At 42.7% G+C, this 14,549-nt stretch overlaps 1 protein-coding gene across 5 annotated transcripts in view; it reads left to right on the top strand.

Annotated features, from left to right (window-relative positions):
* The window catches only part of AFF2 (ALF transcription elongation factor 2), a 577,381-nt gene that overhangs the window by 172,266 nt on the left and 390,566 nt on the right, over positions 1 to 14,549 (top strand). The window lies entirely within an intron of this gene.

Here is a 14,549-nt window from a genome sequence, read left to right on the forward strand (position 1 = left end):
TCATAACACTTGATTAAACTCAATGTATGCCAGATATCATTTCAACATGGAATCTGTTTAAAATTATTAGTTCTGAACTTAATGCTATTTTCATACCAAGTCTGAAATCCAGTGTGTGTTTTATACTTAGAGCACATCTCAGTTCAGTCTAGGCATGTTGCCCATGCTCAGCTTGGCTAGGGGCTACCGTGCTCATGCAGTGTTTGATTTGCCGTTACAGTTCATCTCCTTCTCCCATACTGTGTGTTCTTCTGGATCAGTGGCTCTTGGAGGGCTGTGAGCAGCCCAGTGACTTGCTCAAGGTCGTTCAAACTTTAAGTGGCAGAATCACTCTCTGAGGTCTTTCCACTAGAGGCTCTGCTCCTTGCGTCCATCTGGTATGCGTCTCTCCATTTCATTGTTCTTCTACAAAGGCACATTTATGGATTATTAGTGCATTAATAATGATGATCCATCAAAAACTATTTTCTAAAACCCTTAAAATAATCACCCTTTGCTCTAACACTTAGCAACTTTTCTCATGTTCCGGAAGAATAGAATTAGCAAGCATTTTACAATTAGACCACAAAGTCTTATAGTAGGAAAAAAATAAACTGCTCCTGAATACAGACAGCTTGTCTTCCTTTCTGTTCCTGCCCTTCACTAGCTGAGCGACTGTGTGAACATTGGGCAGTCACTCTTCTGGGTTTCAGTGTCTTCATCTGTGAAATGGGAGGCCCAGCTTGCCTATTTGCCAAGTTTGCTGTAAGTCTCAGATCAGACTTGTGGCAGTGCTTTGTGAAGTGACAGTTCAGTTCAGTTCAGTCGCTCAGTCGTGTCCGACTCTCCGCAACCCCATGAGTCACAGCACGCCAGGCCTCCCTGTCCATCACCAACTCCCGGAGTTCACTCAAACTCATGTCCACAGAGTCGGTGATGCCATCCAGCCATCTCACTCTCGGTCGTCCCCTTCTCCTCCCACCCGCAACCTTTCCCAGCATCAGAGTCTTTTCCAGTGAGTCAACTCGTCGCATGAGGCGGCCAAAGTATTGCAGTTTCAGCTTTAGCATCAGTCCTTCCAGTGAACACCCAGGATTGAAAGTACCATGCAAATGTGAAGGTCTGTTGCTTCTCAAGATAAAAGCCAAATTTTTAAATCTTGGTTTACCTGATGCATGCATTTATTTCTTTGTAGGGAGATCAATGATATATGAATCCACTCACCAACAAAAAAATTACACCACTACTGAGAAGACTAAGCCTTTCTCAGCCAGCACCCACTTTCTCCTCCTCCACCTTAGCACCCGGTGCCAGTCTGTCCTATGCAGGCATTTTGTCAGGGTGTGGACACTTGGGTGAAGGCCCAGCTCTAGATACGAAACAAGCCATCAGCACACGGACGCTTTTAAATGGGGTTGAGCTGGCAACCTCAGGTGAGCAGAGGGTCCTCACCTCCACAGCAGGGCACATCTATACCGATGCCATGTGGAACCTGCTTACTGTGTACAGATGGGGATGTGCGCATGCACTGTGCTGAGACTCAAGCATGGATTACATACCAATGGGTGAATCCCTTGGATGAGACGCCGAGGACAGAGCTGCCTCTAGTATTGACTCAGGCATTTGTCACAAGATCAGGTAAAAAACGAAAAACCAGAGCTTGCTTTCTTATATTAATTGGCAGACATGTTGACTATTAAACTTACAGTGGCAGTATTTGCTGTAGAGAATCTTCTCTTTATTCCATGACAACAGTAGAGGGGAAGAAAAATCTGCCACTCACCACTATCATGGCACCTTAAGTAATAATAAAGATAATGATGATCAGAATGATAGAAATAGGAGCTGTTATTTGATTAACAATAAGAAGTCCTTTTGGTTTCAATGTGAGATACTAAAATCTTAAATTGCAAGGTATTGTCCATTTTCATTCACTGCTCCTCAGAGAGCCAATGCAAAGTGACAGAAGGATTTTAATAACAACAGCAAGCATACCTAGAATGAGCATCGTTAACTGAATTATTATCACAGATGTCATTAACATGTGTCGTGTTTGCAAAGATGAACGTGTTGTTTTAATTCTCTTTTGAAATATCCACAGCTGGGTCTCCAAGCAGTTAAATAAAACAGAAACAGTTCATTAGAACAGAAGGAAACTATCTGGATGCATTGGTCACAACTTGCTTGCAAACATTTCTGACAGCAGCCTCTGTTGAAGGGGAAATTGCCCAAATTGCCAGTTATTATCATTTTTAATAAATAAGCCTTCTATCTCCTCCCGCCCTCCTTCTCCCCTTCCCTCTGGCTTCTCAGCAATTGTGTTCAACAAGCATATTTTCAGTGGGACCATTTCTATTACCGAGTGATTGAGCTCTGATTTACACATCAATTACCCACCTTCATGGAGATTTTCATGCTCCCTGAGCTGACATCAATGAAGCATAACTGCGTAAACGCTTTATTTCATACCAGTTTTGGATAACTGAGACTGATAACTAATCATATTGAGAGACAATGTGCTCGAATACAGGAAACAATAAACGCTTCCCTTGGAAATCTCATCTATTCTTTATGAGCTCACCATTCACATGCTTATCTCACTCATCCATTTCTCTCTGTGCGGCTCTTCCTCTCACTGGGTATCACAAGTGCAATTTGGGTTTGACCCTTGAATCCAAGCATTTGCAAAGACTAAACTCCTTTTCCAGTTTCCTCAAACAGCAGAAAATCTTGCTGTCTTCCCACCTTTGTTGTAGGCCAGTTTTGCCAAACAGGGCCAGTCAGAGGGACTGAACTTGGTCGCGTCTTTGATCTCTTGTTTACTCACCCGTGTTTGTCCCATGGGACCTTCTTTAGTGTCACTTGGTTAGTGTGTACCTGAACAAGCTGATGTGTAGGCTGGGGACTCTTCTACTGCTCAAGGCCTGGACCACAGCGGCTTGCTTTTGCCTCTCCAACCCAGGCCAGCCTGAGAGTGCGCCCAGGGCACTCTGTTCCTATGGCTACAATGTGTGTTACCCTGCATGGTGATGATTTTAGAATGGACTTGCCTCCCCTCCTGGCCTGTGAAGTTCCCGAGGACTCATACTAGTTCTTATTTTTTTTCCGAGCACCAAACATGGTCTGTGGTGTGATGTAGGCACCCAATAAATGTTTGTTGATTAAATAGACAAACTAATTAATAGCTTTGTCAACATTTGTCACCGAACTTGGGCAGAAAAAAATGTTTATTTGTCATTTGTTCATTCATTCATTCAAATAATATTTATTGAGAGCTGAACACTGAGCATGGCACATTTCCAAATAAATGGGAAGCAGAAATGCGTGATTCCTCTCCGGTGACAGTTTCATTTAGCACCCATGATTCTCTTAGAGCAGGAAAAGGGAAAAGAAGCTGAGTACGAAAGTCTAAGGAGAGTTGCGCTGGGATCGAAGTGAGAGGGGTGGGTGTCATGTCCCTGGAGTAAAATAGATCATTTCCAAGGTCTTGATTATTCATATTTACTGTGGTGAGGGCTGTGAACTGACTCAGTAATGCCATCCAGGGGTGCAGGGTTCTGCCAGCACCTCCATAACTGAGTCCCATAAACTGGGAGGCTTAAACCACAGAAACTTTTCTCTCCTGGTTCTGAAAGCTCAAAGTCTGAATTCAAGGCTTGGGCAGGGTTGGTTCTCTCCAAGGGCTGAGAGGGAAAACGTGTCCTAGGCCTCTGTCCCAGCTCCCCGTGGTTTACTGGCCACCTGGCATGTTCCTTGGCTTGTAGAAGCATCCCCCCATCTGTTTTCATCTTCCCATGTGGCTCTCTCACTCTCTCTGTGTCCACGTTTCCTCTTTGTATAAGGACACCAGTCATGGTGAATGAATGACCACTGTGCTCGAGTATGACATCTCATGTTTACTAGTTACATCTGCATGATCCTATTTTGAAAGAAGGTCCCATTTGGAGGTCCTGCGGGTTGGGACTCCGCTGTGATTGATGGGGTCGCGGAGAGTCGGACATGACTAAGCGACTGAACTGAACTGATACGAGCATTGAGGGAACACACTTCAACCCAAAATGAGGGGAGAGGTGGGAGCACCTTGTCTGGCATCTCATCGAGATAAGAGGGAGAAGTGTGACCCAGGAGCAAGTCCCAGTTAGGTCCATGAGACCAGGTGGGAAAGGAGCCTGGAGTCACGAGGATGCAGAAGGCAGGAGAAGCAAACAGTGCCCAGTGGCTCTTTGCCATGGTCCCTGTCTCATGCCCTGGCTATATGCTCAGGCTGGAGCTCCATGGGGTGGATGTGCCAGGGAGGGGCAGGGGCCCAAAGACGAAACCTTTAAGGGGTGGAATTTGCCTGGGCTGAGTTTAGTGAGTACACATGGATCAAAGGGTTTGGTGAGACATGAAAATGGAGTCCGCTTATGACTGTCAATTGTAAACTGCTTGTTAAGGGCATTAATTTCCTTAGTTTAAAAGTAATTAAGAATGCAATTTCTGAGAAAATATTGCTTTAAATTAAGTAGTTATTGAACTCATCTTGCTCATAGCTAACTCAAAATAAAACACCTTTTAAAAATGTCATTTATGAGAAGCCAGGTTATATTAAGACTTTGACTTGGAAAAGAATTCCTGATATTTAATGGGGATGGAGAGGAAAGACTTCAGGCAGCCTTTTCCTAATTTGAAAGACAGAGTTGTTCTGTGTATGTTGGCAGCAGAAGCAACAGGTACTGAGCAGAGGACGTGGCCCGTGGGATGGTGCCAGGATCCTCAGAGGCTGGACTAGGGATGATCAGGGGCAGAGGGCCAGGCCGGGCACCCTGTCTGCCATGAGGCAGAATTGAAACCACTAAGAATAATCAAAACGGGACATCACCTCTTGCATGGATCCACAGAACCATTTCTGATTAGGAAAAACAAAGGATCAAGATTTAGATCTCTCACCTCTTTAAAGCTCAGCATTAGCATCGACTCTGATTCATTCAAAGAGAGAATTAGAAATGAGATAATTTCAAGTTGACACTAAGAAGCACAGGAAGAAGCAATGGATGAATAAAAAGAGTATAATGAATATTCTTACTTCTGATTGTCACTGGGGAACAGGGTAGATGCTGACAAGAGGGGCAGTGAAAATATTCTATCATTTTGACTTTTCTCTAGTTTTAATTTTTGAAACAATTCAAAGAGAAACATATAAATAAATACACTTACTGTGTTCACTCTCAGCGTGTATATTCCTTGGCTTGTGTTATCCATTCTGGGCCCCTACTTGTCTTCAGGAAGTGTCTTTGAAAGCTTTTGAGTCATGCAATTATGCAGCTCTCTTGGCGTGGCCACAGATGTAAGATGCTTGTAAGACATTGGTTTGTGTTACCAATGGGTCAATGAGCCAGAAGTAGTGATGGTGAAGTCTCGTTTTTAATGGATGGGTCAGAACTAGAGTTCTTTTTAAACAATTTTCTATGAAAATGGAAATCAGACACCTAGGCTAAGAAAATATCACAAAAGCAGAAAAGGAATTCCAGCTGTGTAGATATCTATGGTGCAATGGCGTCTTCTTGTAGTGTGGTCCCTGAGTGCAGAGGAGGATGCTTGAAGGAACACTCAAAGGAGATAAGGCACAGCCTGGGCTGCTGGTGGAGGAGGGAAAGAACACTTGTTAGGGAGACAGATATCTCTCTCCAGCAGACAGGGATATTGCCCAAGGACAAAAGAATTTAATTTTACTGAAAAGATTGCTTTTAAAGTGCATTTTAACAGACTTCTAGAAAGTTATTGATATGTTGAGTACAATTGCAGGCAGACCTTTGGGTTGCCAGAGTCATGGTCATTCTATTAAAAAAAAGTGGCATTTCCATTAAAATGAAATCCACTCAAAAATGAAATTTTTGTGCACTCTTACAATATTGTTGCCAATCCTTACCCATCTGTGTATTTACCATGCTCCAAGAGCCCCCTCAAAGCTGAGATTTTCTGTTCAGATAATCTGAAGCAGGGAGTTGAGATTTTTGATGACCCACCTTGATCAACTGTTCTGTGCTGTCCTGTGTTTGTGTTAGTCGCTTCAGTCATGTCCAAATTTGCAACACCATAGACTATAGCCCGCCAGGCTTCTCTCTCCATGGAATTTCCCAGGGAAGAATACTGGAGTGGGTTGCCATTTCCTTCCCCATGGGATCTTCCTGACCTGTGCCTGATCGAACTTGTGTCTTTTGCACTGGCAGGCAGATTCTTTACCACTGCACCACCTGGGAAGCCTTTTTACCATTCCTAGATATATTCAGTTATCTTCACACCTTCAGTTGGTATATGATAGAGGTATTGCATCATTTGGGGAGTTTGGTAGGCTAGTCAAAATAATTTTGCCCTAAGCTTAAAGTCAAATACTTTTTAAAAGTGTCTTCCTCACACTTTTAGCATTGCTTATTTATATATAAGAAGATTTGCTGTGCTCACCTGTAGCATGCTGTCAGTGACTTAGAAGTCATGGACCTTTTCCTTAAGGAGTAAAATGTCTAATGGGACACATAGAGAACCCCAGTTAAATCATTATCAACACACAAGATTGAACCTCTTGAATGAACATGGTGTAACTTAGGACCAAGAATTTCCAACAGTAGAATATTATTCAGATATGGAAAAAAAAAGGAATGGAGTATTGATCCATGCTACAACATGGATGAACCTGGAAAACATTTTGATAATTGAAAGAAGTCAGGCACAAAAGCCTACATCATGTGAATGAAATATTCAGGAAAAGCAAATTCATTCAGAGAGAAAGGAAATTAGTGGTTGCTTTGGGCTGGCCTGGAAGGGAGGATTCAGGGTGGGGAGTAATGCCTAAAAGGTAAATGGCTGCTTTTGGGCATCAGACTAATATTCTAAAATTGTATCATGGTGATAGATGTGAAATGCTATGAATATACTGAAAACCACTGGTTGTATACTTGAAATGGGTGAATTGAATGGTTTGTGAATTATATCTCAATAGAGTTGTTATAATAATTTTTAAAACTGGGTGGGGAGTAGAAGAGAAGGAGAGTAGGTGAGACAAAAATAAAACATGAGGGGTGGTTCTTGAATTATCTGCCCGACCCCACTAGAGGATGATTTGACGAACCTCCAAGGTGAACTGAATCTGCTTCGTCTTTCAGAAGTAGAGGAACTGGCATCTCCTCAAGGTGCCAAGATTCAGAGAAATATTAAACCTGTTTCCATGCAGGACTTCTGGAAGCACAGATTTAAGGGAACTCTCAGAATGAGCCCTGGCTCATTTCCCTAAGACCTAAAGAAATTGGCACGACTGAGTGGGCAGCTGACAGATGTGGAAAGTAAATGTCTCGTGTGTTTTCTGTTCTTTCATTCCTATCTTGATTTTTTTTTCTTTTTAATGAGAGCCAATGTCAGTGAGGAAGAGGGTCCATTTGCTAAAGAGAGTGGCTGTATGTATGGTTGTATGTATGTAACATTAGAGCTTCTACCAATATTAGAAACCCTTTTCAAGGTCATGTTCATATCTCCAGATTCAAGGTTCTCTTGTGTTTTTCCCTATATGTGCAAAATAATGATAGCCTGTTTTTAGTTTTTTAGACTAGTTTGCAAATAGCACTTCACATTGAAATGCTCATGGATATTAGCAGATACAATGAGAATTTAACTTGAAGTTGATTTTGAATGTATTAAATGGCAGAGGTTTTCTTTTTAATTAATTAATGTATTTTAATTGGAGGCTAAATGCAAGGAGATCAAACCAGTCCATTCTAAAGGAGATCAATCCTGGATGTTCATTGGAGGGACTGATGCTAAAGCTGAAACTGCAATACTTTGGCCACCTCATGCGACGAGTTGACTCACTGCAAAAGACTCTGATGCTGGGAAAGGTTGGGGGCGGGAGGAGAAGGGGACGACGGAGAATGAGATGGCTGGATGGCATCACCGACTCTGTGGACATTAGTTTGAGTGAACTCCGGGAGTTGGTGATGGACAGGGAGGCCTGGCGTGCTGTGATTCATGGGGTCGCGGAGAGTCGGACACGACTGAGCGACTGAACTGAACTGAACTGAATTGCTTTGCAATATTGTGGTGGCTTTTACCATACATCAACATGAATCAGCCACAGATGTACATGTGTCCCTCCATCCTGAACTCCCCTCACACTCCCCTCTCTACCCTATCCCTCTGGGTTGTCCCAGAGTGCTGGCTTTGGTTGCCCTGCTTCATGCATCAAACTTACACTGGTCATCTGTTTTACATATGGTAATATACAGGTTTCAGTGCTATTCTCTCAAATCATCCCACCCTTGCCTTCTCCCACACAGTCCAAAAGTCTGTTCTTACATCTGTGTCACTTTTGCTGCCTTGCATATAGGATCATCATTACCGTCTTTCTAAATTCCATATCTATGCATTAATATATCATATTGTTTTTTCTCTTTCTGACTTACTTCACTCTGTATAATACGCTCCAATTTCATCCACCTCATTGGAACTGACACAAATGTGTTCTTTTTTATGGCTAAGTAATATTCCATTGTGTATATGTACCACAACTTCCTTGTGCATTCATCTGCAGATGGACATATAGGTTGCTTCCATTTCCTAGCTAATGTAAACAGTGCTATAATGAACATTGGGGTACACGTGTCTCTTTCAATTCTGGTTTCCTTGGTGTGTATGCCCAGCAGTGGGATTGCTGGGCTGTATGGCATTTCTATTCCCAGTTTTTTAAGGAATCTCCACACTGTTCTTCATAGTGGGTGTACCAGTTTGCATTCTCACCAACAGTGTAACAGGATTCCCTTTTCTCCACACCCTCTCCAGCATTTATTGTTTGTAAACTTTTTGATGGCAGCCATTCTGACCGGTGCAAGATGATACCTCATTGTGGTTTTGATTTGCATTTCTCTAATAATGAGTGATTTTTTAAAACTGAGAGAAGCTGTATAGACATTAGATCAGTGTTAAATTCAAAATAGGGCTAGATATTGAAAAAATATGAGATGGTTGGGTGGCATCACTGACTTGATGGACATGAGTTTGCGCAAGCTCTGGGAGTTGGTGATGGATAGGGAAGCCTGGCGTGCTGCAGTCCGTGGGGTCGCAAAGAGTTGGACATGACTGAGTGACTGAACTTGGAAATGGATTGAAAAAAAAAAGTACCACTTGGAATTCTGGAACATGCAATAAACATAAATATCTTCACATTTTATAGAAGGCAGAAATTCATTCAGGAGAACCACAAAGAGTGAGTTATAGCTTATGTTTTTCCCTCGGGTGAATTAAATATGTATTTTTATGCTTTTACGAAGACATTAACCAAAATAAAGGTGTTTTAGTGCCAGCTGGATTAGAAAACAAGTGAGACTGAGTTAATTACCTCCATGTACATTGTTACTACTGTAAATCCTATATTAGTAGTATAAGCAAACTTGTTTTAAAATACCAGTTTTTTTTTAATGTTTTCCCAACTAGCTTTGTAAAATAACCAAATTAGGTAAGCAATGATGATTAAACTTCATGAAATATACAAACCAAATGGACTTAAACTGGTTTTTACACTCACTTTCTCAGCTTCTTCCCACAGATGTAGTTAATTTTTACAATCCCTTTAGGCTCTGTACATTTTGGTATAAGGAAACTAATGGTTTTTCTATACTCACTCACACCCAAATTAAACTCCTGAAGTTTTTCCTACTGGCAATTTCCAATAAAATACCATCCTAAGGAAAGTTGACCAACAGAGTGCAAATGGGACTAGTATTTATTCTTGAGGGTGATGCAAACATGGAGTCAGAAGGGACAAACCTTGGGGTATTAGGGAGAGGGCTAGTTTGGGATTCAGAAAACCTGAGTTCTACCTCCCAGTTCTGCTACAGACATCCTGTGAGGCCCATTGCCTTTCTGAGCTCAATTTCCTCATCTGGAAAATGAGGAGACAAGAACAAGATGATGGTGACAGCCGAGTTTGCACTGTCAGCCCGGGTGTCTTGCCGCTGTGAGCTAATGAAGACAGCAGAATTGAACTTCCTCCATCTCAGTGAAGCTATTTACATGTGTCCTAGGTTTTATCTCCCCACAAATGTGCCTGTGGTTTCTAATGATGAAAGTAGGAATTGCCTGAGTCCAAGATCTGGTTTAAGGACGAGGATAGGAGAATATCTGAGGGAAGGAGAAGAAATCACTTAAACTTAAAGATGGAAGAGACACGGATTGGCATCTTCCTTTGCCACTCCCCTGATGAGGCCTTGGGCTGGCTCCATTCCTCTCCAGAGGGTCATATATCCCTCTTATGTTAGGAGGGCAGGTTCTCTGTAATTGGAGGCCAGGGAGACCAATGGGTGGGTGACACCGGAGCTGATATAAAAGATCCATTCTAGAGAGGAACTTCTCAGCACTGCCTTGTATTAGAATGAGTAACAGAGTACAGTTGGCCTTTGAACAGGCGGGCTAAGGGGCACCAACCCTTTGTATCTGCAGTCCCTTTCTATTTGCGATTCTGCATCGGTGGATTCAGCCAACCTTGGGTTCAACCACCTGTGGATTGTGTGGTACCTTACTATTTACTATTGAAAAAATCTGCGTGTAAAATCCGCTGGACCCATGCAGCTCCAACCAGTGTAGTTCAAGGTCTTGGTGACTTAAATGTATTTCGTTGAATGGAGCTTGTTCTTTTTTCTGTCCTTTCTCTGTCAGTGAGTAGAGATTCAGTGAAGCAGGGACTCCAAAAAGATAGGCTGTACAGAGAGAAAACCATGGTCTTTGGTCAATGAAGAGTAAATTGAGGTGGCTTTTTAAAAAATGCGTGTTTAAATTGAGATATAGTTGATTTACAATATTATATTTGTTTCAGGTGTCAAACATGACAGGCTCAACATTTTACAGATTATACTCCATTTAGAGTTATTATCAGATATTGGCTATAATCTCTGTGCTCTATAAAAGATCCTCTTACCTTGTCTATTTTATATATAGTAGTTTGTATCTCTTGGTCCCATTCCCTGATTTGGCCCTCCCCCTGGATTTTGAGTGTTCAGTGTCACCATAATGTGCCAAATTCCCTTCTATCCTATAGGAAACAGTTGGAAGAACATTCTTCCTTGCTAAGAGTGTAGAGGCCTCAAGTTGTGCTTTGGGGCCCAACTTCCTAATGTGAAAGTGAGTTTTCACACTGAGAGGACTAGTTCACTCTGTCTTCATCAGTGTGAGGAAAGTTGAACTGTTCAGACCAGTAACATGGGGATGAATTCTGATTTCTGGCTTGAGCATGTCTTCGTGGGCCATGGAGCAGCCCCCTGCCCCCCCCCGCACCTTTTTTTTCATGGGAAGACAAGCCTAGGCGTGTAACAGGGCATCAGATCTTCAAGGGACAGACATCGGCTTTCCTGTGGTCCCTGTGGGGCTCACAGGTTCAAACACAACCTCCCAGAATCCGAAGAACTTTGAGTAGATAAAGAGGTCCTCGTGATTATAAACTGCAGTAGGTACAAGAAGAGGCTAAATACATAGCTGGGGTTTTAATTTGCTGGTGCTTCAAATTAGTCATTTTCGTTTCAGTCAGAAATCAGTGACGTTCTGCACTGTGAAAGCCTCATCACCATATAGTTCGTTCCTCATTATACCTCGCTGGGTGAAGCTTTCAGTAAAACACCGTGCTGAGTGAGAAAGGAAACAATTGGAGAGAGTTGGTTGCCTTCCAGGAGCAGCGGAACTCTAAGGAGATGAAATTCACTCTTGCCAGAGATATGAGAATTAACTGTTCTTTGTTGTATGTGTTAAAAAATGCAGTAGGCAGTTTGCTCGCCACAGATAACACCCATGTGCACGCTCAATCTGCTATTCAGATTTCTCCTCTGGAATCTGGTAGCTTAATGAACTGATGCAAAATGCAGCTGAGAGCCTCCTAACGCATCCAGCCTGGGTTGAAAGCACCAAGTGCCCTGAGTGCCGGCCGCTGAAAGGGTTATCATGCATGTTGAAGCACATGTCCTTTCTTCTTGTCCTTTCTTTCCTTGGGGATTTTAATTATCTTGGCCCTCAGAGCCGCAGAGAGGTAGTTTGCAAAGCCAAGAAACCGAAGTCCTTCCGTGCTCCTTGTGGGAGAATGAAATGCAATCCCCGGGCCTGTCATTCTGGGCTGTCAGGTGCACAGAATGAACAGAGAGCTGGAAAACTGACATCTTGCTCATGTTCCTTGGAAGCATGACGCTTTGGTGCTCATGTTTGTGTGGAGGGTCATGGCTGCGGAGGGCAAAGAAATGAAGTGTCTTTCTTCTCTGCAGCAAATCTTCCTCCCAACCTCCCACTCCCACTCCCACTAAATATTGCTTTAACTTGTCCCCCATCCCACCCTGGACACCCCATCATTGTTTGGTTTTGGCAAATTGATGATGGGCTTGGGTTACACACGGCCAGTATGCGATGCTGAGTCTTGTGCTCCACCCTTCATGTACCCAAAATGTTACTATTGACCACATGTCAGCATCCAATGTGAAGACACTGTGTCACATGGCAGAGGTTTTAGGTTCTGATCTCAGCTTGTGAATGGAAATGACAGGTGATGCCAACAAACATAGTATCAGTGGATGGCATCTAGCACTGTGAAGGACGGGCCGGCTTCCAATACCTGAACTCGGTGTCTTTCTTGACCAGGCAGGGCCCAGATGTGGGGGGCCTAGGCTTTGGGTGGACCTCTGGATGATCTTTGATTTTCCAAGGCAGTGATAACATTTCCTGGGCATACTCATGAGTGATTCAGGGAGCTCTTCTGCACCTAGCGTTTTTGCCTTATGAAAGGATAGCTGTTGTTGTTCAGCCATGTCTGACTCTTCTGCGACCCCATGGACTGTAGCCCACCAGGCTTCTCTGTCCATAGGATTTTCCAGGCAAGAATACTAGAGTGGGTTGCCATTTCCTTCTTCAGGGCATTTTTCTGACCCAGGGATCGAACCTGCATCTCCTGTATTGGCAGGCAGCTTCTTTATCCCTGAGCCCAAACATTCTATAAACATTGCCATGATTTTAAAACGGGGAAATGAAGTGTTGTTTATCCAGGAGATAAAGCTGTCAAAGTCACTTGGAGTTTGTCAGTTCAAGTATTCCTGTGGAGAAAGGTGGATGGTTAAGTGTATTGGCCTTTTCCACTCCATCTATATCAATATCTACTTAAGCTACCATGGATATCACATACTCTGGGCTCTTATTTTGTAAATTAACATTATGTGATACTCATGGGCAAAGTGGAGAAGGCAATGGCAACCCACTCCAGTACTCTTGCCTGGAAAAGCCCATGGACATGGAGGAGCCTGGTGGGATGCAGTCCATGGGGTCACGAAGAATCGGACACAACTGAGCAAATTCACTTTCATTTTTCACTTTCATACACTGGAGGAGGAAATGGCAACCCACTCCAGTGTTCTTGCCTGGAGAATCCCAGGGACGGTGGAACCTGGTGGGCTGCTGACTATGGGGTCGCACAGAGTCAGACACGACTGAAGCGACTTAGCAGCAGCAGCAGCAGCATGGGCAAGGTAGGCTACCAGTGATAGGTATTAAGGTTTGAAATGTATTCAAAACCTGTTGACTGTGCTTATATATTATATCAATATATCTCTTGTAGTTCCTTTAGCTACTATGTTCTCTTCGATGCTAATTACCTAATTAAGTCTTCACATGACATTACAGGTTTCATCCGGTAGCTGAAAGTAGAGTGTTACTATAAAAACTTTAATAAGCAAAATGGTGTAAAAGTGAAGAGAATCCCCCACTTTCTGAAAGTTCTCATTATGCCACTTTGCTTTTATGAAAGGCCTACATTAGTAAGGGAATGATGTTTTTCGTAAAAGCGAAAATTCCCTTTGGATTACTTTTGGTTAGCGTAAATAAGTACTAACATAGGTCTCTCGTAAAAATGGCTTAAGGCAAACATTTGGAAAGCAGGGGATACCTGTATTAACATGAGTGAGGAAAGCAATGTTTATTCAGCACCTGCTAGGCACTTTATGTGCATGTATATAATTAAAATTTTCCCAGCGTATGTGTGCTCACCTTGAGTAGGATTATAATCAAAAGCAGGAGGGAAAACCCAATGAACAAAAAAAACCCACTAGTGGGAGGTTTACAGATTACAGTTTAATACACATAGTCTTGCGTGATGAAGAAAATAATTGTGTTCTTATTGAGGAAGTATTCCATTCTATAAAATTCAAGGACCCAGAATATATCTTTGATATAGTACTGATCCTCCAAAGGGAAAGCCTGAAATGTGATGAGAGTCAGAGTAACATAGTGTTCATAAAACATTTGTGCCTTAAGGTCATTTAAATCTTTTCATACCTCTTTTCATTAATGGGAGTTTGTTGATCAACCCAGACCCCCTAAAAGACTTCTAGTCACCTATGATGCAAACTATGGGAAGAACAACAACAAAACAAAAAGGAGTGTGATTGACTGGGTGATTTGATTTTTGGGGACTTTCAAAGATGTTCTTAAACTCTCTTTTGATTTTTTTCTTTTGGCCACGCCGCGTGGCATGTGGGATTCTTAGTTCCTTAACCAGGTCTGGAACCTGTGCCCTCTGTGATGGAAGC

The sequence above is a fragment of the Moschus berezovskii genome, chromosome X, assembly GCF_049115385.1.
Source record: "Moschus berezovskii isolate FMDL1 chromosome X, NW_MosBer_1.0, whole genome shotgun sequence".
In the NCBI taxonomy this organism is placed as follows: Eukaryota; Metazoa; Chordata; class Mammalia; order Artiodactyla; family Moschidae; genus Moschus; species Moschus berezovskii.